Source organism: Schistocerca nitens, chromosome 3, assembly GCF_023898315.1.
Source record: "Schistocerca nitens isolate TAMUIC-IGC-003100 chromosome 3, iqSchNite1.1, whole genome shotgun sequence".
NCBI classification, from domain to species: Eukaryota; Metazoa; Arthropoda; class Insecta; order Orthoptera; family Acrididae; genus Schistocerca; species Schistocerca nitens.
Window position 1 is genome coordinate 214,391,841 of NC_064616.1, and position 27,783 is coordinate 214,419,623.

The following is a 27,783-nucleotide window of genomic DNA, read 5'->3' on the forward strand; positions in this document are numbered from 1 at the left end:
GAAAAAGCAACCAAGACACTTCCATTTACACTCCCAATAGATCTAAGCTCTCTGAAAAATCCCCAAAAATGTGTTTTTTCTTCCTGCATTTAGTGTTTGTGACAACACCCCGCATATCTTCGACAGAGAAAACTCAAATTTATAAACACTTTTCAAAAGAGCGCCAGCGTCCAGCGCGTTGCCTCAGACGCTGAGGATGCCAACGTCACCCGCAATAAGATCGCTGAGGCAGGAGTGAAGTTCATAGTGTGTTTGTACAGCTCCAAACCTCTGTATGACACTCGTTCGCCACAACTCCAGAGAGCTTTATCAATAAATAATTAATTCAGTTTGGCATGTTTTCCTCCCACTGAAGCCACCGCTCGGCAGTAGTTCAAAAAATGGTTCAAGTGGCTCTGAGCACTATGGGACTTAACATCTATGGTCATCAGTCGCCTAGAACTTAGAACTACTTAAACCTAACTAACCTAAGGACATCACACACATCCATGCCCAAGGCAGGATTCGAACCTGCGACCGTAGCGGTCGCGCGGTTCCAGACTGAAGCGCCCAGAACCGCTCGGCCACCAGCGGCCGGCCTCGTCAGTACTCCCTCAGGGTGTACTTCCATGCTCGGATCTCGAGGAACAATAAGCTCAAGCCACTGAAATGGGCATAGAAGACCGCAAAAATGGTCAGATTCCCACTGCAACTATCCAACCACCAGAGCCCCAGGAACTGGTCAGCATAATATCCTGCACGTGCAAGAACGGATGCCAGGAGTTTGTTCCTGCAGGAAACCGCCTATAGAGAGCTCGGCTGCATGCAGCGATTGAAAGGTGGGTTTTATGCCTTCACTCTCTAACAGAAGACGACATCTTCCGTGATTCGTCGCAAATCGAAAATGAGATTGACGTCGTCGAAGAAGAAATCGATTTTGATGCCATGCCGAAAGAAGACGAAGAATTCGACGACGACGACGTTTCCTTCCCTGGATCATCATTCCCGAAACACAGAAAAACAACAAAAAAAATTGTAAATGAACGTCAATACAGAGCAATAATTTCTTAAAGAATGGTTGTAAAAATTACTCTGTCATCAGTTTTATATATTTTTTCAGCTTTAAACCCATTTGTTGTTACATTGAACTGGCATGGTAAATAATTGATATTAATACACAGAGCTAACTATGTAGGAAGGTAGGTAGCTAACTGAATAGCCCTTAAATTTGAATATTTGGAGAATGTGGGTGATTCGGGGTTCAAAAGTAACTTGACTTTACAAAAAAGTCTTGGCAGGCATTTAGCGTTACGGACAGTTCCAAGTATTTATCGGTATCTTTGAATAGGAGTGAGCGAATTTTATAAATTAGAAGCCCTTTTACGCAGATTTTGATGCCCTACAACTTTAGCGCACGACATTTTTCATTTGGAATAGTATCCATATTTTAGTTACAGACGTTAGAATGTTGTGTTGCATTGTATGGAACTGGGGACCTAGAAATGAAGGAGAGGCTTTGTCCCGCCATAGCCCTCAGTGGTTTACAACCCAACAACAGGCCACAGCAGTCCACCCACCCCACCCCACCGCCGCCCCACACCGAACCCAGGGTTATTGTGCGGTTCGGCCCCAGTTGACCCCCACCGGAACGTCTCACACCGGACGAGTGTAAGCCCAATGTTTGCGTGGTAGAGTAATTGTGATGTACGTGGAGAAAGTATTTGAGCAGTAATCGCTGACATAGTGTAACTGACACGGAATAAGGCGAACCAGCCCGCATTCGCCGAGGCAGATGATAAACCACCTTAAAAACCACACACCGGACCTCGACACAAATCCGCCGGGCGGATTCGTGCCGGGGACCAGAACGCCTTCCCGCCCGGAAAGCAGTGCGATAGACCGCACGGCTAACCGGGCGGGCTCACGTTAGAATATAGCCATAACAAACTTTTCCGTCAGGTTGGTAAAATTGCCGAACTTTGACGATCGATTGTGGCTAAATAGGTAAACTGATTTTAACTTTTAAGGAGGTCATCCTACGCAATATTTTATGCTCTTCCATTTAGGTATTTACGTAATTTTACTATTGGACGTTAATTTTCCTGCACTATACGTTCGATGCAACTCTGTGTTTCTTAATTGGAAATTCAGCTGAAATTATTATACTTCGCCTTTTATTTGTTGAATTAGTTGTATTTAGCACTTAATACAGGGGAATTTGTAGAGTCTAAAATAAAGTCATTTGAATAGAAATAGAAATGGTGTCCTAAATTGAGAATTCAGAGGGATGAGGACAGAGGCAAGGCCGCACTACAGGTGGTACCGCAGAAACAATTTAAAGGGGTGTCCCAGGCGGAAAGTAAACGACCAACCAGGTGACTCAGATGGGAAGAGAGAGTATAACAGCCCTTCTGAGGGAGGACAGAAAAGAAAGCTTTTAGAAAACTGCATTTCGGAATTCCAAATGGATACGTAACAAGACCAGTGACGCATTTTCGATCACGTGCCTAGAGACTGGTACACACGCGAGAGAGTCAATGTACACATTTAGGCGTCTGGAACAGGCACAAAACGTGCGACTGGCGGAAACGCGCTCGGAAGGAGGAAAGAGCCAAAGTTTTGACGCAATTTAATGGTAGGGACCTTGAGATTGGTAGAGTGTTTCCACAGAATAAGAGGAACTCTCCTATTGGTCGAAAAAAGCAGTGACGTGAAGAACGAAAGAACCCAGGCGGGGAGACAGTTCGTCTGTGAGTAAGACAAGATGGAAATTTGGAGCACTCTTCTCTGAATTGGTGTCAAGTGCAAAATGGAGCACATACCACTCTGTATGGCGCAGAGGAGTAATTTGTTTGAACACTGCGTTCACAACGGCTGATATCCAGCTAGAGATTAGCTGCAGCATCATTTAGCTCCCACTGTGGAGTAATGAACCAACTAATTAGTTTATTGTTCTTGCGAGAACCGAGAGGGCATTATAATATGCATGCTGCTCCAACCATGCACGTGTGTATCGCCACATTCTAAGACTAGGGATGAGTACATGTTCTCTCGCATAACAAGAAACATAGGGAAGGTTTCTGCTGGAAAATTCATCAAAGGTGTAATTAGTTTTATAGGAATTTCAGCGGAAGAGAGTGGCCTAGCAGACGACAGCTCATCGCAGCTTAAGGTAAATACCGTGTGCCGAGGCGTAAATTTGTTGTAGACCAGCTTGTGTCATCTGTAAACTCGAGCGACCTTTGGTAATCTTTTGCAAAATTTGTCACGTAACTAACCATCCACTGTAGACTTGACTGTCATCCTAAAAATAGTACCGAGCTTTGAACCGAAATCGGACTATTTTCACAGTACTGACTAACGCCATAAGGTAAGTGTAGGAACAATTTTGTAAAGAAACTTACACTTAAAGTTCAATATTGTCGTGTTTAGGATAATTGAACCTTCTGAGAGTTAATATTTCATAATGTTGTGTTTAGGATTATTTCACTTTATGCCGTTGACGAGATGTATCCTGACAACTGTTTTTTTTTCTTTTTTTTATTTATTTTTATTTATTTTTTTTTGTCGCATTGAAAACTGTGTAATTTTGTGCTAATATTGCGACATTAAACATGTCATTTCAACTTACAGAGTTGTCTTCAATCATAGAATAAGTAAACCAGAAATATTGCACCTTACAATGGCAAGTAACGTTCTCCCACCATTCGTCAAACCCTAACCCTTTCATCCGACTGCCACTCGATATAGCGTGACTCATCACTCCAAACCACTCTTTTACACTCATTTCCCGCCCAATGACGTCGCTCTTGACGCTACCTCAAGCGTCGCTTAGCACTGACTACAGATATGCCTGTCTTACGAGGAGCTGATGCACCATTGTACCCCATTCTTTCCAACTCCTTACCTACAGTCGCTGTGCTACCAGGACTGCCGATACTACACTACTGGCCATTAAAACCGCTACAACAAGAAGAAATGCAGATGATAAACGGGTGTTCATTGGACAAATATATTATGCTAGAACTGATATGTGATCACATTTTCACGTAATTTGGGTGCATAGATCCTGAGAAATCAGTACCCAGAACAACCACCTGTGGCCGTAATAACGGCTTTGATACGCCTGGGCAATGAGTGAAACAGAGCTTGGTTGGCGTGTACAGGTACAGTTGCCCCTACAGCTTCAACACGATACCACAGTTCATCAAGAGTAGTGACTGGCGTATTGTGACGAGCCAGTTGCTCGGCCACCATTGACCAGACGTTTTCAATTGGTGAGAGGTCTGGAGAATGTACTGGCCACGGCAGCAGTCGAGCATTTTCTGTATCCAGAAAGGCCCGTACAGGACCTGCAACATGCGGTCGTGCATTATCCTGCTGAAATGTAGGGTTTCGCAGGGATCGAATGAAGGGTGGAGCCACGGGTCTTAACACATCTCAAATGTTCAAAGTGCCGTTAATGCGAACAAGAGGTGACCCAGACGTGTAACCAATGGCACCCCATACCATCACGCCAGGTGATACGCCAGTATGGCGATGACGAATACACGCTTCCAATGCGCGTTCACAGCGATGTCGCCAAACACGGATGCGACCATCGTGATGCTGTAAACAGAACCTGGATTCATCCGAAAAAATGACGTTTTGCCATTCGTGCACACAGGTTCGTCGCTTAGTACACCATCGCAGGCGCTCCTTTCTGTGATGCAGCGTCTAGGGTAACAGCAGCCATGGTCTCCGAGCTGATAGTCCATGCTGCTGCAAACGTCGTCGAACTGTTCGTGCAGATGGTTGTTGTCTTGCAAAAGTTCCCATCTGTTGACTCAGCGATCGAGATGGGGCTGCACGATCCGTTACAGCCATGCGAACAAGATGTCTGTCATCTCGACTGCTAGTGATACGAGGCCGTTGGGATCCAGCACGGCGTTCTGTATTACCCTCTTGAAACCACCGATTCCATATTCTGCAGTCATTGGATTTCGACCAACGCGAGCAGCAATGTCGCGATACGATAAACCGCAATCGCGATAGGCTACAATCCGACCCTTATCAAAGTCGGAAACATGATGGTACGCATTTCTCCTCCTTACACGAGGCATCACAACAACGTTTCACCAGGCAACGTTGGTCACCTGCTGTTTGTGTATGAGAAGTCGGTTGGAAACTTTCCTCATGTCAGCACGTTGTAGGTGTCGCCACCGGCGCCATCCTTGTGTGAATGCTTTGAAAAGCTAATCATCTGCATATCACAGCATCGTCTTCCTGTCGGTTAAATTTCGCGTCTGTAGCACGTCATCTTCGTGGCGTATCAGTTTTAATGGCCAGTAGTGTACTTTGGAACTCGCTAATGATTTTTTACGCTGTCTTCTGGCAATTTTTTTTTTACAACAACCGTCCGCAACTCTCGACGTTCCCACACAGTTAATACATGAGGTCTGCCTCGTCTTGTTTCAACTGTAGTTACTACTTTCCGTTTCCACTTAACAGGCTTTACATGAACTGAAATATCTGTAGGATTTGTTACTGTGGTGGCATGCAATAACCAGTCGGCATTCAAAGCCACTGAGCTCATGTGACCGACAGCTTCTCTATCCCTTTCCACCCTGATGCAGGTGTCGAAACCGTTGAATGCTCTTTAAGGCTGTTCACAGATGACACAGTAGTCCATACCAAAGTAGCAACGCCGGAAGATACAATTTGCAGAGAATTGATGAACGGTGCACGCTCTGGCAGCTGACCCTGAACGTAAATAAATGTAACATATTGCGCATACATAGGAAAAGATATCCACTATTGTACAGCTACACTATTGATGAGAAACAGCTGGAGACATTGTCTGTCGTAAAATATCTAGGCGTAACTATCCAGAGCGACCGTAAGTGGAATGACCATATAAAACAGATAGTGGGAAAAGCAGGCACTAGACTCAGATTCATCGGACGAATATTAAGGAAATGTAACCCATCCTCGAAAGAAGTGGCCTATAAGGCGCTTTTTCGCCCGGTTCTTGAGTGTTGTTCATCTATCTGGAATCCCTATCAGGTAGGGCTGATAGGAGATGGAGAAGATCCAACGAAGAGCGGCACGTTTCTCCACGGGATCGTTTAGCTGGCAAGAGAGCGTTACGGAGATGGTAAGCAAACTCGACTGGCAGACGTTACAAGAGAGACGTTGTAGATCACGGAGAGATTTATTATTGAAATTTACATACATCTCGCGTACTGACCACGAGCAGAAAATTCGAGAAAGTAGAGCCAATACAGAGGCCTACCGACAATCATTCTTCCCATTCACTATTCGCGAGTGGAACAGGGTTGGATGGGTCAGATAGTGGTACCGAAAGTACCCTCCGCTACACACCATTAGATGGCTTGCGGAGTATAAAGTAGATGTAGACAGAAAATTTCTTAGAAGTTGATCTGATAGGTATCAGTTTCCATACTTTTTGACCTATGGAATTAGGTAAAAATACTGAAAAATTCTCATGGTGATAGCTGTTCAAGAAGTCGCTATCATGATCGTAATTTCAGAAACTTGTGGTAAATTCTTATGGGACCAAACTGCTGAGGTCACCCGTCCATAAGCCTACACACTACTAAATCTAACTTACGCTATGGAACACACACACACACACACACACACACACACACACACACACACACACACACACACACACACACACAAAATATATCCCACAAGGCACTTCATACATATGTTTGGACACCTTACGTGAATGAAACATTTTCAGTCTAAAATAATGCAGGAATTGCCTTAAACTACCGAAATACAGGACAACATATTCTATCTATCTCGGGCGCATAGCTGCGTCTTCTTGTTGAAGTTCGAAATGATCTGCTGCACTCTGGTGGTCACAGTGCTGAAGAAAACAACTGCCTAATGGAAGCCGCTAACGCGCAGAATCGTTGCAGTCCGGAGTTACACAGGAAAGTGATTAGCTGAGCCCCAACACATTTAAAACAGAAACCGCACGATCGTCCGGAGCAGGGTGGACTGGCATATAGACAACACAATTCTCCCTGCTTCCTTCCGTACTGATGTACCCGCCGACATTTAGAGGTCAATTATTCGTTACATAGCGGGGTGTCCGGATACTTTTGATCAGATAGTGTACTGACACATGATCTTGGGATTACACTTCTTTTAACGACTGTTAATTGACTGAGCTCGGCGTAACACGTATTTCCGGTCGCATAAGGAAGGGCGTATCTTGGTCTACACTCCTGGAAATTGAAATAAGAACACCGTGAATTCATTGTCCCAGGAAGGGGAAACTTTATTGACACATTCCTGGGGTCAGATACATCACATGATCACACTGACAGAACCACAGGCACATAGCCACAGGCAACAGAGCATGCACAATGTCGGCACTAGTGCAGTGTATATCCACCTTTCGCAGCAATGCAGGCTGCTATTCTCCCATGGAGACGATCGTAGAGATGCTGGATGTAGTCCTGTGGAACGGCTTGCCATGCCATTTCCACCTGGCGCCTCAGTTGGACCAGCGTTCGTGCTGGACGTGCAGACCGCGTGAGACGACGCTTCATCCAGTCCCAAACATGCTCAATGGGGGACAGATCCGGAGATCTTGCTGGCCAGGGTAGTTGACTTACACCTTCTAGAGCACGTTGGGTGGCACGGGATACATGCGGACGTGCATTGTCCTGTTGGAACAGCAAGTTCCCTTGCCGGTCTAGGAATGGTAGAACGATGGGTTCGATGACGGTTTGGATGTACCGTGCACTATTCAGTGTCCCCTCGACGATCACCAGTGGTGTACGGCCAGTGTAGGAGATCGCTCCCCACACCATGATGCCGGGTGTTGGCCCTGTGTGCCTCGGTCGTATGCAGTCCTGATTGTGGCGCTCACCTGCACGGCGCCAAACACGCATACGACCATCATTGGCACCAAGGCAGAAGCGACTCTCGTCGCTGAAGACGACACGTCTCCATTCGTCCCTCCATTCACGCCTGTCGCGACACCACTGGAGGCGGGCTGCATGATGTTGGGGCGTGAGCGGAAGACGGCCTAACGGTGTGAGGGACCGTAGCCCAGCTTCATGGAGACGGTTGCGAATGGTCCTCGCCGATACCCCAGGAGCAACAGTGTCCCTAATTTGCTGGGAAGTGGCGGTGCGGTCCCCTACGGCACTGCGTAGGATCCTACGGTCTTGGCGTGCATCCGTGCGTCGCTGCGGTCCGGTCCCAGGTCGACGGGCACGTGCACCTTCCGCCGACCACTGGCGACAACATCGATGTACTGTGGAGACCTCAAGCCCCACGTGTTGAGCAATTCGGCGGTACGTCCACCCGGCCTCCCGCATGCCCACTATACGCCCTCGCTCAAAGTCCGTCAACTGCACATACGGTTCACGTCCACGCTGTCGCGGCATGCTACCAGTGTTAAAGACTGCGATGGAGCTCCGTATGCCACGGCAAACTGGCTGACACTGACGGCGGCGGTGCACAAATGCTGCGCAGCTAGCGCCATTCGACGGCCAACACCGCGGTTCCTGGTGTGTCCGCTGTGCCGTGCGTGTGATCATTGCTTGTACAGCCCTCTCGCAGTGTCCGGAGCAAGTATGGTGGGTCTGACACACCGGTGTCAATGTGTTCTTTTTTCCATTTCCAGGAGTGTATGTGTACATCTTATCTGCAAGCTTCACTTCTTTTTGCAGGTAGACTGTTATACACCTCCTCAGAGTTATTACAACGGGAGGATAGACTGCATTTGGCAGATCGAACAAGTTGATGCAGAGGTTACGCTGCAGGAGACGTATTCGGGAAAAGTGCAGCTTAAATTTCTCACACATCATGTGGATTTAGATTTTCAGTCGTTTCCCTACATTTGTTCCCTCAAATTCCGATATGGTTTCTTCATCCCAACAGTGCCCCATTGCAGGCTGTTAACGAAGGTGAGCACATGGAATAAGTTCAAGGATATGTGAGTGGCTCGAAGACTTCTTAAATAACAGAATCTAGTACGTTCTCCTCCTCGGCGAGTGTTCATCAGAGACAAGGGTATTGTCAGGAGTGCCCCAGGGAAGTGTGATAAGACCGCTGTTGTTCTCTATATACATAAATGATTTGGCAGACAGGGAGGGCAGCAATCTGTGGTCGTTTGCTGATGATGCCTTGGTGTACGGTAAGGTGTCGAAATTGAGTGACTGTAGGAAGATACAAGACGACTTAGACAAAATTTCCAGTTGGTGTGATGAATGGCAGCTAGCCCTAAATGTGGAAAAATGTAAGTTAATACGGATGAGTAGGAAGATCAAACCTGTAATATTCTGATACAGTATTACTAGTGTCCTGCTTGCACAGTCAAGTTGTTTAAATATCTGGGCGTAACGTTGCAAAGCGATATGAGGTGGAATGAGCGTGTGAGAACTGTGGTAGGGAAGGGAAATGGTCGACTTCAGTTTGTTGGGAGAATTTTGGGAAACAGTGTAAAGGAGACCGTATATAGGACGCTGGTACGACCTACACTTGAGTACTCCTCGAGTGTTCGGGATCCGTACCAGGTCGGATTGAAGGAAGACATCGAAGCAATTCAGAGGGTGGCTGCTAGGTTTGTTACCCGTAGGCTCGAACAACACATGCTTCGGGAACTTGTAAGGTGTCAGGCAAATCCAACACCTTCCATGAAAACCCTGACATGATAAGCAAATCCAGTAGTATGTCACATAGCAGAGCTGTGCTTCCCGCCGCCCCCTGACGAACACCGACAAGGTAATGAACGCACGCGATGCCGCATAACACCGCATAAAGCTTCACTCAGAACTGCAGAAGTCTCATCTGTTACACCCCCTTTTTGCGTAATACTAGTGTCTATCGTCAATTAAAGCTCACGGTGTTCACATTTGCCACTTGAAGTAAAAATCTGAAATGCGATGATTTTTCTAACTAAAAATAGGAAAGCCTTGAACCCCTTCCACTAAATTTAGTTAGTATTAAGATTCTTTTACAGGGAGTGCACTGGAGCTGACGCTGAAATCATTAAGTATTTGATTATATCATCGCTAGTCTCACTGAAGTCTTCTGAACTCTACATGTCATGTGTGGTCTGGCGTCTCCTTACCAGCAACAGGTCCCAGGTTCATACTAGTCAATTCCCTAAAAAACACGCTCAGAGCGTCGTTGCGCAAAAGTGGTAGGGCGACAAGATATAGAACAAACAGACACCACGCAGAATGTTAGAGACTCAAATGGTAACCCCTCGAGGGAAGCTGACGTTCTTTTTGAGAAAACTTATTCATAAAAATTTAGAGAAGCAGCATTTGAAGTTGACTGCCGAACGACTCTACTGCCGTCAACATACACTACTGTCCATTAAAATGGGTTGGCGCTGGTGGAGACACCTACAACGTCCTGACATGAGGAAAGTTTCCAACCGATTTCTCATACACAAACAGCAGTTGACCGGCGTTGCCTGGTGAAACGTTGTTGTGATCCCTCGTGTCAAGGGGGAGAAATGCGTACCATCACGTTTCCGACTTCGATAAATGTCGGATTGTAGCCTATCGAGATTGCGGTTTGTCGTATCGCGACATTGCTGCTCGCGTTAGTCGAGATCCAATGCCTATTAGCAGAATATTGTATCGATGGGTTCAGGAGGGTAATACAGAACGCCGTGCTGGATCCCAACGGCCTCGTATCACTAGCAGTCTAGATGACATACATCTTGTTCGCATGGCTGTAACGGATCGTGCAGCCCCATCTCGATCGCTGAGTCAACATGTAAGTAGGCTGTTTAGGTTTTTTTATTGGTAACGCCACCTCAGTATGAAAATCACTGGCTGTGCCGTGTGCAGTCTGTGGCTGCTTTGCATTGTTGTAATACTCGCCATTGTAGTGTTAGGCAGCTGGCTGTGAACAGCGCGTAGCGTTGCGCAGTTGGAGGTGAGCCGCCAGCAGTGGTGGATGTGGGGAGAGAGATGGCGGAGTTTTGTAATTTGTCATGAACTGCTATATATATGATGATATCAAGGTAAATACATTGTTTGTTCTCTATTAATATCTTTCATTTGCTAACTATCCCTATCAGTAGTTAGTGCCTTCCATAGTTTGTATCTTTTATTTAGCTGGCAGTAGTGGCGCCCGCTGTATTACAGTAGCTTGAGTAGCGAAGATTTTTGTGAGGTAAGTCATTTGTGAAAGGTATAGTTTAATGTTAGTCAGGGCCATACTTTTGTAGGGAATCTTGAAAGTCAGATTGCGTTGCGCTAAAAATATTGTGCGTCAGGTTAAGCACAGTCTAGTAAAATTGATAAAAGGGGACGTTTCATATGTCGACCCTTAGCCGAGGATACCTCACTGGAATCTTCTGATTTTTTTTTCTTGTAGTTTGTGTAATTAGTGTAGCTTTTGTTTATTGCTAGCGCGTAATTGTAGAGAAAACCTCCTTTGTAGTTGCAGTCTTTCATTGTTGTACAGTAGAACAGTTGTGGTATGCATGTAGATTTGCACCAAGTATTTCGCAGCTGCAATTAACTAGATATTATTTTCAGTGCTATGTTAATGTGTTCCCCTATTTTTGCTCTTCAAATTGTGTTTTTCTGTGTTGTCGTGTGAGATATTGTGACAATAATGGCGTGTGAAAATCGTAATACTAGGCTCCAAAGTAAACTGAGAAATGACAGTGAAGACGAAAGCAGTGTGTTAGCGCCGCAGAGTAATGAATTAACTAATGTTCAAAGTAATAATTTGGTAACTATGCATAGGTAAATGGAGCGGGCGGCAAACAATGGCGTGGACAGTGAAACAATTAGTGAGCAGGGAAGCATTATCGATCGGTCGGTCGGCAACAGCTCGCCTCAGGAATCCGAAATGACAGGACACAATTTCGCAAATACTGTAGATTCAGGTTTTGGGTCATCACCGTTTTCTCAAATAAGTCAAAACACATTTTCTGCTTGTCAAAATGTGAATGTTGCCGGTGCAAATGCACTGCCGAAAAGCGTAGAGAAACAGATTCCAGACACTAATACATTATTATTGCAATTAATGCAACAAATGGAACAAAATCAGAAACAAATAGGACAAAAGCTTCAAAAGTTAGACATAATGGAACAAAATCTTCAAAAGTTAGACACAGTGGAACAAAATCTTAAAAAGTTAGACACCACACTTGAACAAACACGTGAGGATTTAACTAATGAGTTACATCACATTGAATCGAAATGTCAAAAAGTCTGTAACGACGTAAAAACACAAATTTGTGAGCATTTCCAACCTATTTTTTCGCGTCATGAAAATGCACTACAGAATCACGAAGCAGCCATAAAAGAACTGCAAACTACTGTTCATGAAAATCATGAGACCTTACAAGCTAAATTTGACTCAGTTGCATCTACCGATTCGGTTACGCAACTTGCAAAAACTCAGGAAAACTTGAAGGACACAGTAGATTCGATTTCAACACAAATGGACAATCTGAAACTTGGTTCAGAAAAACACACTGAGGAAATGTGTTCACTATCGGAGAAAGTAGCCGAACTTTCGGATCAGATCACTAACTTATCTACGAAGGTAGATGATAATCTGAACGACACAAAACCGGTAGTCTTTAACGACACAGAAGAGAGCGAACAAATTAGGAAACTGAAACAAAATCTGAATCAAATTAATACGCAACACCAAAGAGAAATCCGCGAAGTACAAGATCAGCTGACACAGGTAATACAAGAATTACGTATTTCAGAGGACACTCGCGCCCAATACGGGAAGAGGGACATAGAAATACGGATCAACCACAAAATAATAACACAGGACACTTCGGAAATTATGAAAGAAATTGGCAAGGTGCACCGAATTTTGAGATAGAACCGCCGACACGACGTAACAATGACCGATATGCTACTCGCCGACACGATGATTTTGACTATAAGTTGTTTATTACTACACGTAAATTCTAAACGTTTAAGAATTCTGCCAACGACATTCATCCACAAGCGTGGCTCCATCAATTCTCTCATTGTTTTCCTCCCAACTGGTCTTTGGAGCACAGGTTAGAATTTATGTGTGGCTACTTAGAGAATGAACCAGCTGTAAGAATGCGATCGGTCATTCACGATTGCCACAGTGAAGGAGAATTTTACCATGCCTTCCTCTCAGCATATTGGTCTCAAGCTACACAAGACCGAGTAAAACATAGCATCATAATGATGAAACATTTCGAACAATCTGAATTTTCCAGTCTTGTGAAATATTTTGAAGACATGTTACACAAGAATCAGTATCTTTCAAACCCATACAGCCCCTCAGAACTCATCCGCATTTGCTTAATCAAACTGCCTGAACATTTACGACATATTATTTTGGCAGGACGTTGCAAAGACGACATTGAAGCATTTCAAGGACTCTTACAAGAACTGGAAATTGACACTGACAATCGCGGAACGCACGAGCACAACAATTACAGATCACATCCGTCGCAATTCCGCGATGAAAGAAATAATAACTGGACGCGACAAGGCTATTCTCACAACACAAATCGTGACCGAAACAGACACCATCCGTATGACAACCGTTGGCAGAGTAGTAATAATTACAGGGAAAGATCACCTCTCCACGGTAATGACTATCACAGAGACAATCAGAGGAACAGACAATATGGAAACCAAAACAGTTATTATTACGGGAGACAGAATAACTTTAGACGCAACGGTCCACCGTGCAGTTATAATTCAGTGAGACGTTCTCCACCACATGACCGACAAGAAAGAATCTACAGGAACCACCAACATGACGACAGACGATGTGATCATAACGACAGACCTGAATTTCATCAGAACTGGCGGGATTCAAACAGAGCAGGGCACTTTCGACAACGTGAATTTGTAGAAGTTAGGTCTCCAAATCCCAATAACGACGCGCGCCAACAAAGAGACAGACAATGACCCGCACAGCAGGCAGCCGCATGCGCCAGCTGGCTCAGGGAAAAATAACATAGCGCTAACCTTGAGAAAAATTCCAGTATTCTTTACCGACGTATACCACTTGACAATTGCGTTAAAGTTGAAACTTTGCGTACTAGGAAGAGCAAAGGTTTACACCACATTTCACACGTAAAACTGTTTATTGAGAGATAATGTGCTTTTTTAACTTGAGATTTTAATTCAACATTTTGGTTCACTTGAAAATACATTCTGGATTTAAAGTACTTTCTGTGAGATACCAGATGACACAGAGGTTAGTTTATGTGACAGCTACACGATTTTATCACGACGCTACTAATGTGTGACACAATTTACATTGTTGCTTTTGCGGTGTATCTGTTTTATATCTGCACAGTTTTTTGAATTCTTCTGGAAAGAAAAACATGTTTTAGTAGTAACTTTTGTGGTATAGCTACAATGAGACAGCCTTTTCCATGGCACAACAATACGTCACAGCACAGTACTTTCTTCATCACAACAATAAGCGTAATAACTAAGATATCTATACGCAAAGCATTTCACTTTTGTTTATCATGAGGTAAGTACATTGACTTCTGCAGAACTTAGCTTTCGGAGGACGATAACTACGAGACTTCCACAGAGATTATCTTACAACATGACGCACAGTTTAGCGCTACAGTACACGTATTTGAGTGATTAATTTTGTACTTAAAACATTTATTTTTAAAGATTTTTGAATTGCAAAGAAAGTTTTCCGTGATACATTTCATTCCATTGCTGTAATCTGTAACACCTGAGGGTATAATTACATTAATCCTCAGGGGGGTACATGCTTACTCTGTGTACCATGTGTGTGGCAACCACAAGGAGCCCTAGCTAATATGGTATTTGCTTATACAACTTTACACATCGGTACCATATTTCTCTAACACATAAGTTACACAGCTATCTGATTATTTGACAGAGAAACAAACATTCTTTTTACTACGTCAGTGACAGATGTTTACGTAATTACACCGTTGGATAACTTCACACTTACGAAATTGTATGTTGTTTGTACTTTGTGAACTGTTCATATTTTTTCAGAACCATTGTGATACTATGAGAGCTTTGAATGATGTATTTGGTAAGGGAGCATGATTTTAAAGTACATTTGAGGCAGATGACACTTTTGACATGAGCAGAGAATTTTTTTAGGTTTTGAAATTATTGGAGGAAGCTACGACGATTTTGAGATTTGACTGAGGTGTTATGATGTTATTTTTACGACGACGATGTGTATTATGCTGTTGAGCTATGTTTATGATGAGCAATTTGATGCTATATAGGGAATTTGATTATGCTATGTATTTATTACGATGAAATAGTGAAGTGTCGTCGCAAGATTGACGTGTCGACGAATATGTATATGTGTAATAAGGTAGGGAGTAATGAAAAATGAATTAGGGACTCTGACTTGTAAAAAAGGATGTTGGAAACCAAGAATCGTACTTTAAGAGGTATGAAATGTGTGTAAATGCGTGAATGTATCACAATGCCGGCGAAAATTTTTTGGACACTGTTATATTTATAAGATATTGTTTCTACACATTTGTAACCAAATTCTCAACCTGTGAATTTTTTTATATGAGACTGTCACTGTAGCGAAAACTGCTGTCATCAATATTTCGGTATGAAAGGTAAGTGACCGTGACGTAATTCGTTGTGAGCGGCCAGGTGTGCCAGCCGCCTTGAGAAAAAGCCATTAGGTGGTAGAAAAAAAAAGGGGAGGCCATTATCCTCGCTATTGACATAACTTTGTAGTAAGCATCGTAAATACGACACGCTAATAATAACTTGGAAACATTTTTACATCTGCACACCTGATTATGACAAGCGTCTTTCTACGAGAGTTGAGACATTTTCTGTACTACCTTATGAAATGCCCTATGGCTAATGAATGATGTTTCATGCCTTCCTTTGTACATATTTACTCATTTTGTTTAATATCTAGTTTCTAGCTGCACTGCAGCATTGGTTAAAATAAAATTTAATATATGTACTAATATAGTTATTTTATGCCTACAGATCGAGTCAATAAGAAATTTATGATCTACTTCCAAGAAAACGAGGGCACATGAAAAGACATTTCCCTTCACAGGAATTGCATAAACAATTTCTTTACGATTTGGTAACTTATCTGCTAGTGTAAGTTCTCGTGATGCATCACTCTAGTGTTAAGATGTGTGGTAAGTTTTAAACATGGCCATTTTTACTGTAATATTTTTTCTGCTTGAGCTATGTCATGTTTAGGTATAAGTTGCTGCTGTTTGCCAGGCATAATGTTACTGAATTTGACTTTGTATTACGCTGTTCAGCCAGTTTTACTACTGATTTATTTTTCTTGTTTGCTGCGCATTGCCTCATATTAGTTGTAATGTTGAATTGCTTGGTAATTTAGATTTACTGTAGCTTGCTTTGCCAGCTTGAAATTTTTGTCATTGATGTTTGTGTTACTTGATTTGTTCTGCTGCATTGCCTCATCCCTTAGTTTAGCATCTGAGCTGAGTAGATTTAAGTTAGCTTAAGAGGGGGGTAGACTATATAAGAGAACAAGTTGTGATGAATTGGAAGAAATACATTGAAAATCTATAAGAAAATGGTTTGGCCAAAACAGTATTTTGAAAGAGGATATGAACCAAAAAAAGTAGGGTTTAGGAACAACAGGTTCAGGTAGGATTTTCTTGGAAATAAATGATGAAGTAAGATAATGGAAAATAAATAATGAGATAAGAAATATGTGAACATATATATACAGAAAGCATGCTTGAATAGGATTTTTTTGGTGGAAACAAATGTGGAAATAAGACAGAAGATCTATGGAATGAAGTCTTGGGTTGGACTGCAGTACCAAAAGTTACACTGAAAACGAACCCTGTCCTTTCCATTGTGTTATCCCACTATGTGTTTGTGTACCCTTGTGTATTTGTTTTCTTCCTGTCTCTGTGTAGTTTCATAGAATTTTTCTTCTTCTAATACTAAGCTACATTCACTATGATGAGGAATACTGTTATCCTCAAATATAATTGGCATTAATAATATGTTATTTAACTTGTAAATATGCTTAGACTTTATTTATTCTATTTTGTTTTAATGCTCATGTGTGAAGTGGATGATTCAAAATTTATTCTGATCTTTTATGTATCTACTTATGTCATAATTCCTGTAACACTGTTGTATATGTTATTTTGATTCTTTTGTAAAGCCTGTAGTACAAATGTTATCTGTATTGTTATGTTCTTTAACGATGTATTTTGTACCTTTGTAATTGTATTCTTATGTTATAAAATTGTAATTGACACCAGTTCATCATATTATTAACTTGTAAGTTACATTTCACTGCACACGTTTCTGTTGGTCATAGTATATGGACAATATGTGAGAAGTAGGGACTGTTAGTGTTTGTATGTGTGTTAATAATTCAGCAAGGGACTGGATAACAGCATTGCTGGTTCTAAGGACAATTCCAAAAACTTTGTGAGTGCACAAGTGGTGGTTATGGACTTGCTATATTATCCGCAAGACTCTTCAATTGTGATTGTGCACCTGCACAGTCACAACGGATGGCTGCTGGCCGTCTCTACGAGGACTACAGTGGGTCTACGTCTTTGATGATCCATCAATACCATTATTTCTACAAGGACTGCATTGGGTCTGCACCTCTGGTGGCCCACCAATACCGTAATCTCTACCAGGACTACAGTGGGTCTGCTCTGTGATGACCTACCCACCAATACTCTTCAAAACGTCGACTGACTCCGCTGTGGGTTTGCTCTGTTGTGGCCCATGACCTGTCTGCATGTCGAGAGTCAGCACTGTCTTTCCGTTGGAAGGACAACGCTACTTCTTCAAGATTACATGGAAATCCACTACTTCCGTGTGCATTTTCTTTTCCTGCTCAGACTTTGAGAAAAACACTGCAATGTGATGAATGATCAGGACTGTCTTTATGGACTGTGAGAAAATTTTAGCTTTTGACCAACATTGTATCAATAAGTGTGTGCATTTGATTTCTTTGTTATTATAATTACGATTATGAAAAATTTTAACAAATATGTTTTGGCCACTGCCCCAACCAATTTGTAAAATTTTTTGTGGGGAGCATGGGGGCTATGTAAGTAGGCTGTTTAGGTTTTTTTATTGGTAACGCCACCTCAGTATGAAAATCACTGGCTGTGCCGTGTGCAGTCTGTGGCTGCTTTGCATTGTTGTAATACTCGCCATTGTAGTGTTAGGCAGCTGGCTGTGAACAGCGCGTAGCGTTGCGCAGTTGGAGGTGAGCCGCCAGCAGTGGTGGATGTGGGGAGAGAGATGGCGGAGTTTTGTAATTTGTCATGAACTGCTATATATATGATGATATCAAGGTAAATACATTGTTTGTTCTCTATTAATATCTTTCATTTGCTAACTATCCCTATCAGTAGTTAGTGCCTTCCATAGTTTGTATCTTTTATTTAGCTGGCAGTAGTGGCGCTCGCTGTATTACAGTAGCTTGAGTAGCGAAGATTTTTGTGAGGTAAGTCATTTGTGAAAGGTATAGTTAAATGTTAGTCAGGGCCATTCTTTTGTAGGGAATCTTGAAAGTCAGATTGCGTTGCGCTAAAAATATTGTGCGTCAGGTTAAGCACAGTCTAGTAAAATTGATAAAAGGGGACGTTTCAAACAGATGGGGACTTTTGCAAGACAACAACCATCTGCACGAACAGTTCGACGACGTTTGCAGCAGCATGGACTATCAGCTCGGAGACCATGGCTGCTGTTACCCTTGACGCTGCATCACAGAAAGGAGCGCCTGCGATGGTGTACTAAGCGACGAACCTGGGTGCACGAATGGCAAAACGTCACTTTTTCGGATGAATCCAGGTTCTGTTTACAGCATCATGATGGTCGCACCCGTGTTTGACAACATCGCGGTGAACGCACATTGGAAGCGTGTATTCGACATCGCCATACTGGCGTATCACCCGGCGCGATGGTATGGGGTGCCATTGGTTACACGTCTCGGAAACCTCTTGTTCGCATTGGCGGTACTTTGAACAGTGAACGTTACATTTCAGATGTGTTACTACCCGTGGCTGTACCCTTCATTCGATTTCTGGATACAGAAAATGTCCGACTGCTGCCCTGGCTAGCACATTCTCCAGATTGACGTGACCGAGCAACTGGCTCATCACGATACGCCAGTCACTACTCTTGATGAACTGTGGTATCGTGTTGAAGCTGCATGGGCAGCTGTACCTGTACACGCCATCCAAGCTCTGTTTGACTCAATGCCCAGGCGTACCAAGGCCGTTATTAAGGCCAGAGGTGGTTGTTCTGGGTACTGATTTCTCAGGATCTATGCACCCAAATTGCGTGAAAATGTAATCACATGTCAGTTGTAGTATAATATATTTGTCCAATGAATACCTGTTTATCATCTGCATTTCTTCTTGGTGTAGCAATTTTAATGGCCAGTAGTGTACATTGCGCGTAAGGATAATATACGAGAAACTTAGTCTCATATGGAGGCATACAGACAGTCGGTTTCGTTCGCTCTATTTACGAGTGGAACAGGAATGGAAGTGACAAGTAGTGGCACAGGGTACCCTCCACCACACACCGTACGGGGGTTTGCGGAGTATCTACGTAGATGCAGATGTAGAAGACCTTCACTGTCTCTAATGGTGCGCCGTCGAGAGGACATTCAACTGTTTAATTTAGAGTGCAACGACCATATAAAACTGATCGCAGATGAGGCAGTTTCCAGACTGAGAGTCAGTGGAATAATCTTCAGGAAATGCAGTCCATCCACAAAGAATGTAGCTTACAAAACCCTCGTTCAGGCAGTACATCAATACTGCTCGGCAGTTAAGGATCAGTGCCAGATAGAACGGGTAGAGGAAATAGAAAAGATCCAAAGAAGAGCTGCGCGTCTCGTGACAGATTCATTTAGTAAGCTCGAAAGCGTCGCGGAGAAGCTCAGCCAACTGCAGCGGCAGACGCTGCGATAGAGGCATCCTGCATCATGGATATGGTTTACTGTTAAAAATCCGAGAGCATACGGTGCTAGAAGAGTCAACCAATTTATTGATTGCTCCTACGTATATCTCGCGAAAAGCTCATGATGGTAAAATTAGAGAGAGTGTAGGTCAGGTTTAGCGGTAGTCATTCTTCCCTCCAACCATTCGCGACTGGAACAGGAAAGGGGGAAGTGACTGTGCTGCACAAAGTACCCTCCGCCACACACCGTAAGTATAAATGTAGATGTCATTAGTTCGTTAATTCCTTAGGGGATCCACTAAAATTCTATATAGTGTCGGCCTCTGTGAATAACCAGTGTACTGAAACAGAGATTGACCGTTTGTTGTTAACGAATTTGAGCATCGAAATCGTTCAAATGGCTCTGAGCACTATGGGACTTAACTGCTGATATCAGTCCCCTAGAACGTAGAACTACTTAAACCTAACTAACCTAAGGACATCACACACATCCATGATCGAGGCAGGATTCGAACCTGCGACCGTAGCGGTAGCGCGGTTCCAAACTGTAGCGCTTAGAACCGTTCGGCCATCCCGGCCGGCGAATTTGAGCATCAAAGCGCACGACTAATTATACAACAGGAGCTCGAGAACCGCTTCTTCTTTAATCTGTCTGGTAGGTTTAGCTCAGCGCACACACTGCTACCGAGTGAAATTTTCGTTTTAAAATAACGCTAAATACATCGTGTAGATTCGTTTGAGCGAAAGTCTGCACATTTATTAAATGATTACAAGGCGGTTGAGTCTCGAAAAAGCGTTCTAATCTGATCACATTGTGCGTTTTTGCAGACATCCGTGACTGCTGTATGTGGGAGGTAAGCTCTGCTCATAAAATGCATCTGGCCCTAATGGACCGCGATGAATGAAGGTACCTATTTAACATTAACTCTGCTGGCATTTCTCGCCGCGTATACATTACCACGGCCAAGCATACAAGGCGTAATTGGCTTAGCAGAGGATCAGCCGCAGAACACGACGTGCAGCCATGGCAGATTCAAAATGACATGTCACTAAACAAAGAGCTCTATATCAGATGTCGAGCACTTTCTTTCTCGCAAGATAACCGGATGAATATGACGCAGGGTGTGCGAGAGAAAGCGAAGGTAGTATTAATAAGCCCGGGGTTTCTTCCTTGTGGAATGCTTTCGGTAACTAGCCATTATATTCAAATGCACGTTCGTAGTGCTACTTGATATGTATCGGCGGCGCGCAACATATCATCAAGGGAAATTTCCGGCGCTGCGCTCCTAGAGATCCGGCTTTGTGTAACGCACATCGGTACAAAAACACGGCACGCAGAAAGCTAGGACGTCCAAAATTTTTATGCCTTTTTTAGGGGCGCTGTAATTGGATAACCAGATTATATCCATATTCTGTCCTCAAACACAAGAAAATAGCGAAATGATTCTGTGTCTTCTAGATGTGTCAACTATAAATCATGAGGAAAATCGGAAAATTTATGAGGTTGGTAATGAAAGATATTGTTTCTTATGTAAAAATGCACCCTTTTTGTTTGTTACTGCCCCTTTAGATCAACGCATTTTAACCAATGTTTTTCATGTGAGTCGATTTCGTTCTGAAACTTGGTTTTGACTGGCCTGCGAAATATCGGTCTCTACCTGCCGAAATTCTTCAGAAGCTAGTAACAATCAGCACATAAAACTGCAGTGTTGCCAACGTACTTTTGAAGGCAGGTACATTGTCCTGAAGAACGACGATTTATTTTCTTTTACAGTCGAGGCCTCCTCTCACATGTTTTCGACTCGTGTGCTTTTCTCATATTATTTTACTATAATTTCCATTGTTATCGACAAGGAGAATCCCTTTTCCACCACAGAAAATGTTGGATACGCAATTTCCGTCAGGTGAAAACGGCTTAGTTTTTCGAGCAGTTCCAACGACCTGCTCCCCTTTCCTGTCCCCCCCCCCCACTCCCACTCCCCCACCCCCCACTCCCACTCCCCCCGTGCGCTTATCTCCACCTCCACCTCCACCGTCACTGACATGAATACTGTTCCGCTCCTGCCGCAAAGAGGTGAAACTACGTGGCCGTCATACAGAATCTGTTGAATTGTTTTAAAAACGATTGAAACAATGCGGACAAATTTATTTATTTAATTTTTCCCATCCATCAACAAATGGGACACGAATCCAACACAAAACTTACTAATACTTAATTCGCCTAACGCACGGCTTTCCGGGCGGAAAGGAGCGCCCTGTCCCCGGCACGAATGCGCCCGGCGGATTTGTGTCGAGGACCGGTGAACTGGCCAGTCTGTGGATGGTATTTAGGCGGTTTTCCATCTGCCTCGGCGAATGCGGGCTGGTTCCCCTTATTCCGCCTCAGTTACACTATGTCGGCGACTGCTGCGCAAACAAGTTCTCCACGTACGCGTACACCACCATTACTCTACCACGCAAACATAGGGGTTACACTCGTCTGGTGTGAGACGTTCCCTGGGGGGTCCACCGGGGGCCGAAACGCACAATAACCCTGGATTCGGTGTGGGGCGGCGGAGGGGTGAAGTGGACTGTGGTAGTCGTCATGGGGTTGTGGACCACTGCGACTGTGGCGGGGACGGCGCCTCTCCGTCGTTTCTAGGTCCCCGGTTAACATACAGTACAATACTTAATTCCAGCAAATTGTAGCGTACGCTTCTGATATGCGAACAGTGTCAGCTATTTTATACATATGAAATCCCCTATCATCAGATACCCTTCATATGTTCTATCTTAAAGGGGACTAAAGCCACATTCAAAAATAGTCTTATTTTTCTTATTGTCTAAGTTCGACTGCCCATTTCTTAGCTGTTGAAAATTAAAGGATAGACCCTTCATGAACTTCCACCAAGACTGGATGAACTTCCATTGGCAATAAACCGACTAAAACAAGAAATAAACCGTCTAAAACGATGTATTTTGTAACTTCAAAGTATTACATTGTATTCAGTTGATGAAAATTCACTTAACGTAGTTTAAAGAGCTATATAAACTAAACGAGTCTTCCGATCAAGTTGTCGGTTATTTGAGTTATTGGGGAACGTGTAGCAATACACCATCACTGCCATCTCTGTACCGATAAACCATCTCTGTGTTAGATCGGAATTTTCATCTTACCCACACTAACTCTTCCATTACATGTTTAAAACTTTTCGTGTTTGTTGTGATCAACGTCCAGTTGCGTTCCTACGTGATATACAGTAGGTACTTATTGTCTTTAATGTAACTGGTCTGGTAGTTAGGTCTCTTTTGACCTTCAGTTATCATCAGTTCTTTCAGCACCCTCGCCCACATGTGCTCCACTGTTTTGATGTTAACTTTCCCTTTTCCCGGCTCATTTGGTTGTCGATTAACAGGCTTGATTTCGTCTTTTCGTACTATCCAGTCTAGATTTTCTTTTTTATCACTTCACTTGGGCTTAATTCTACAGTCTCAGTCTGAAAAGAGAAGCTCACACAAGTACGAGCTAATACGACACAATCTCGATTTCTGCTCGGGTATTCGCAGCTTTTATGAAGTAGACTTGACAGCAAGCGTCGAAGCAACTAAAGAGACGCTCTGCCATGGTCGTAACAGGTTAGCATGTTCTACAGGAAAGTGCAACAGAGAAGCTCAGGGAAGTTCAATACGAATCTTTCTGCAGAAAGGTGACATTAACTCAAACCCTATTAGTCAAATTCAGAAAACCAATATTCGAGGAAATCTGAGCAACACTTCTGCTGTCTCTGTCGTACATCTCGCTTAGCGACCATGAGGATAAGTCAAGAGAGGCTGGGGCACATGCGGAGAGGTACAATCATGTTTCCTTCGTTCCGTAGGTGAATAGAATGAGAAAGAGAGTTGTTAACATCGGTAAGAACTATCCTCCACCACGCACAGTGCAGTTACTCGCAAATTATTTATTTAGAAGTGAGACCACTTCATTGCACCATCAACGTTTGCCTTTGACATCCAGTACTTATTCTTGCCAGACTGCTGTCGTGTATGAGGCGTACCTCGCCGACGATCGGCCTTGTTTCTCTGGCGGTGTCTACTATCTCCTCTCCTCACCTTCCATACTCCATATTTTCCGAATCCATCAGGTTTGTCACTAACTTTCATCCGGAGAGACTCGCTGTCTTTATTCAGGCGGATATCTACGTCCTCTCTCGCAACTGAACATTAACAGATAAGCCCATGAGTTAGAACTGTAGCATTCTTAAAATGAACCTTATCCCCCTTTTATCGGATTCATTTCGCGGCTGCAAATTTCAGAAGACTTTTGGTACTTTGCACAGTCTTCAGGGTTTAAGCAGATAGTCTTCCTTATGCAGTTAATATCAAAAGTAAATGATATGTTACGAATTTTGAGAGATATAAGTCGTATGCCGCCATTTATAGAACATTACATTGCTTGAGTGCTAGCTTAACACATTGCAGGCGGATCCAGAGTTGACTTTTCTTTCGAGCGCCACCCGTTGAGGATGGATCTCGACATAACTGGCGTTTTATGTTCGCTGTCAGTAAACGTCATCTGCTGTGATATATTTTAATCACTTAATCGATATAGATATTTACAGCAGTAGTCGATATATCAAACTTGATTGCCTTCGTGTATTTTTTGCTTTTTTAGCATTTTGATTGTATTTTGATATTTCAAATATTTATAGCTTCTTCTAAAAGTTTCTCCCGCGTTTACTTTTTGCTCTGTTGAGAAAACGGAATGGAATACCCGACTCTGAAATACTTTCGAAGGTCTTTGACATTGAGTATTCATATGTTCCTAGTGGTGGTTAAGATCCGGATGAACGTGTTCTAACATTCTGCGTGTCTGTCTGTTCTAAGTCGTGTCTCCCTACCACTTTCGCGCAACGACGCTCTGAGCGTGTTTTTTATTTATTTATTTATTTATTTATGCATTTATTTTACCTGGCAAGATTAGGGCCTTCAGGCCCTCTCTTACACCTAACCAGGCATACTCAGATTCAACAAATTTCAGTTTCTACAGAACATTAAGAACATATTACATGTTATACAGTATTAATGTTAAGAAAAAAAATAGAGATTATAAACGTAGTACAATGATAATTATAACAATCAAAAATTAATTATAACAATCAAGAATAATAATAATAGTAATAATAGTAATAATAATAATAATAATGACTATGTATATGAAAGTAAACATATTTTTCTTTTATGAATGTCAGTCCTATTGCTAGTTGGGAATTTTCTCGTTATATTCTTGCAGCTTGTGAGTTATTCTCATCAAGCAGAGACATAAGACGATAGAATGGGGTGAAAGAGATATAGAAGAGGTAGATAGGTTAGAGGAAGAGAAATAGAATGGTAAAATTCGAAGCTATGATGGAGAGGAGAAAGAAAGAGATGAGAGGGGCCCAACAATGGTGGCTATACCGTCCCTAATATGTAAGTCTTGAGTTCACTCTTGAATGTTGAGTGGTTCCGGATAAGACGCAGATCACAGGGGAGCGCGTTCCATAGTCGTATGGCTGAGATGGAGAATGACATGGAGAAAGATTTTGTGTTATGTAAAGGTACAGCCAAGATGCTAGACGTATCCGATCTGGTATTGCGGTTGTGGAATGATGATAGGTGTTTAATGTGAGAAGATAAGTATTGGGGGCACCAGTGGCTAAGAAATCGATGAAGTAAGCACATCGTGTGGAGATCGCGTGCCTTATGTGGGCGTATCCAACCTAGCTGGGAGTATGAAGGACTGATATGATCATACAACCGTATATTGCATACGTATCTAATGCAAGCGTTCATCACTAGCTCGAGGCGTCTCGAATTTTCACTATTTGTGCCGTGTTGAACTACATCACAGTAGTAAAGATTAGGCAAGACTAGTGTTTGGACTAATTTTTGTTTAACATGGGTTGGAAATATTTTTCTAAATTTCTGAATTGCATGTAGGGAGGAGAGCGATTTCCGGCAAGCTGTAACTGTTTGTTCTTCCCAGTTTAGGTGTTCATCCAAGATTATTCCAAGGTCTTTTACTGTTTTTTGGTATGGTAGTTGGGTACCATTGAGGTGTATTTGAGGGACTGTTTCGTGAAAGTACCGACTGATTAACTTTGGATGAGATATAAGTATGACCTGGGATTTCTTGGGGTTTAGTTTCAGACCTAGGTTCTGTGCCCATCGAGAAACAGAGCAAAGATCTGCGTTCATACTCGCTACTGCGTCAGCAATGTTCTTGGGGCTTGCACTTATGTACAGTTGGATGTCGTCGGCATATAGATGGTAGTTGCAGGAGTGAATCACTGAAGAAATATCATTAATGTACAGTGAGAAGAGTAATGGACCAAGGACGGAGCCTTGGGAAACTCCAGAGCGCACGTTTTTCCATGATGACTTTTCCGACGCACAAATGACTTGTTGACTTCTGTTTTTGAGGTAGCTGTCGAACCAGTGTATTGCGCTGTTTGAGAAATTCAGCTGCTTCATTTTAATTAGTAATATATCAAAGTCAACTGTATCAAAAGCCTTGCTAAAGTCAAGCAGTGTTAGGATGGTAGCTTCACGTCTGTCCATAGCATGTTTAATGTCATCAGTTACTTTGATTAATGCAGTTGCTGTACTATGGTGCTTTCGAAAGCCTGACTGATATTTGTCATGGATGTTATGAGTTTTGAGGTAATCCGTCAGCTGTTCATGGACGATGTATTCTAGGGCTTTAGATATTGCAAGTAGTATGCTGATCGGCCTGTAGTCACCTGGCGACTTAGGGTTGTCAGTCTTGGGTATAGGTTGAATTAAACTTTGCTTCCACTCAGTAGGATATGTACTACTGACAAGAGACAGGTTGAAGATGTCTGTGATAACTGGAGTAATAGTGTCTACGACGTTCTTGATCATGCCAATGCTCACTCCATCATTTCCTACTGCCTCGGAAGAGATTCTCGTAATTGACTTGTGTACTGTGCCGGTAGTGACATGTTTTAGGAAAAACTTGTCTCTCGAGAGATTGATATCTTGGGGCTGGTAATTTGTCGCTGCGTGGCAGTTTACAGCTGTTGAGAAGAAATCGTTTAATTCTTCTGCAGACGCTTGATAAACAGCGTCAGATCTTCGCTTCCCTATACCGAAACTGCGCAGCTTTTTCCACAGTGCAGCAGGTTTTGATATGCCGCATACGACAGAGCGGGCATGTCTGATTTTGGCATTCCTCACGCTCTGCTTGGTTCTATTTCGGAGTTTCCTATAAGCTTCGTACGCCTCGGGAGTTGGGTTACGCTTGAAGGCCCTATGTGCAGCATCACGTTTATTCATTAACTTGCGCAATGCAGTGGTGAGCCACGGAGCGGGAGCTCTCTTTACCTTGACAGTGCGTTGAGGAGCATGTTTATCATACAGTGCAATGATTTTGCGACATAATTCCCGAATTTTTCCGTCTAAAGTCGGTTCATTGCTTATATCATACCAAGGGATGTCTGAGCAATCCTTTTGAAGAGCGTCATGGTTAACATTTTTTAGGTTTCTGTAGGTTACCAGGTGAGATTTTTCTTTGGTAGTATGCACTGAGTAATTTAAGAATATCACGTCATGAGCAGAGAGTCCTGGAGCGGATGTCTGATTTGGGAATTGACTAGTTTGAACCTGGGACCTGTTGCTGGTAAGGAGACGCCAGACCACACATGACATGTACAGGTCAGAAGAGTTCAGTGTTACTAGCGATGATATAATCAAATACTTAATGATTTCAGTGTCAGCTCCAATGCACTCCCTGTAAAAGAATCTTAATACTAACTAAATTTAGTGGAAGGGGTTCAAGGCTATCCTATTTTTAGTTAGCTGGTAAAATAACGTCGAA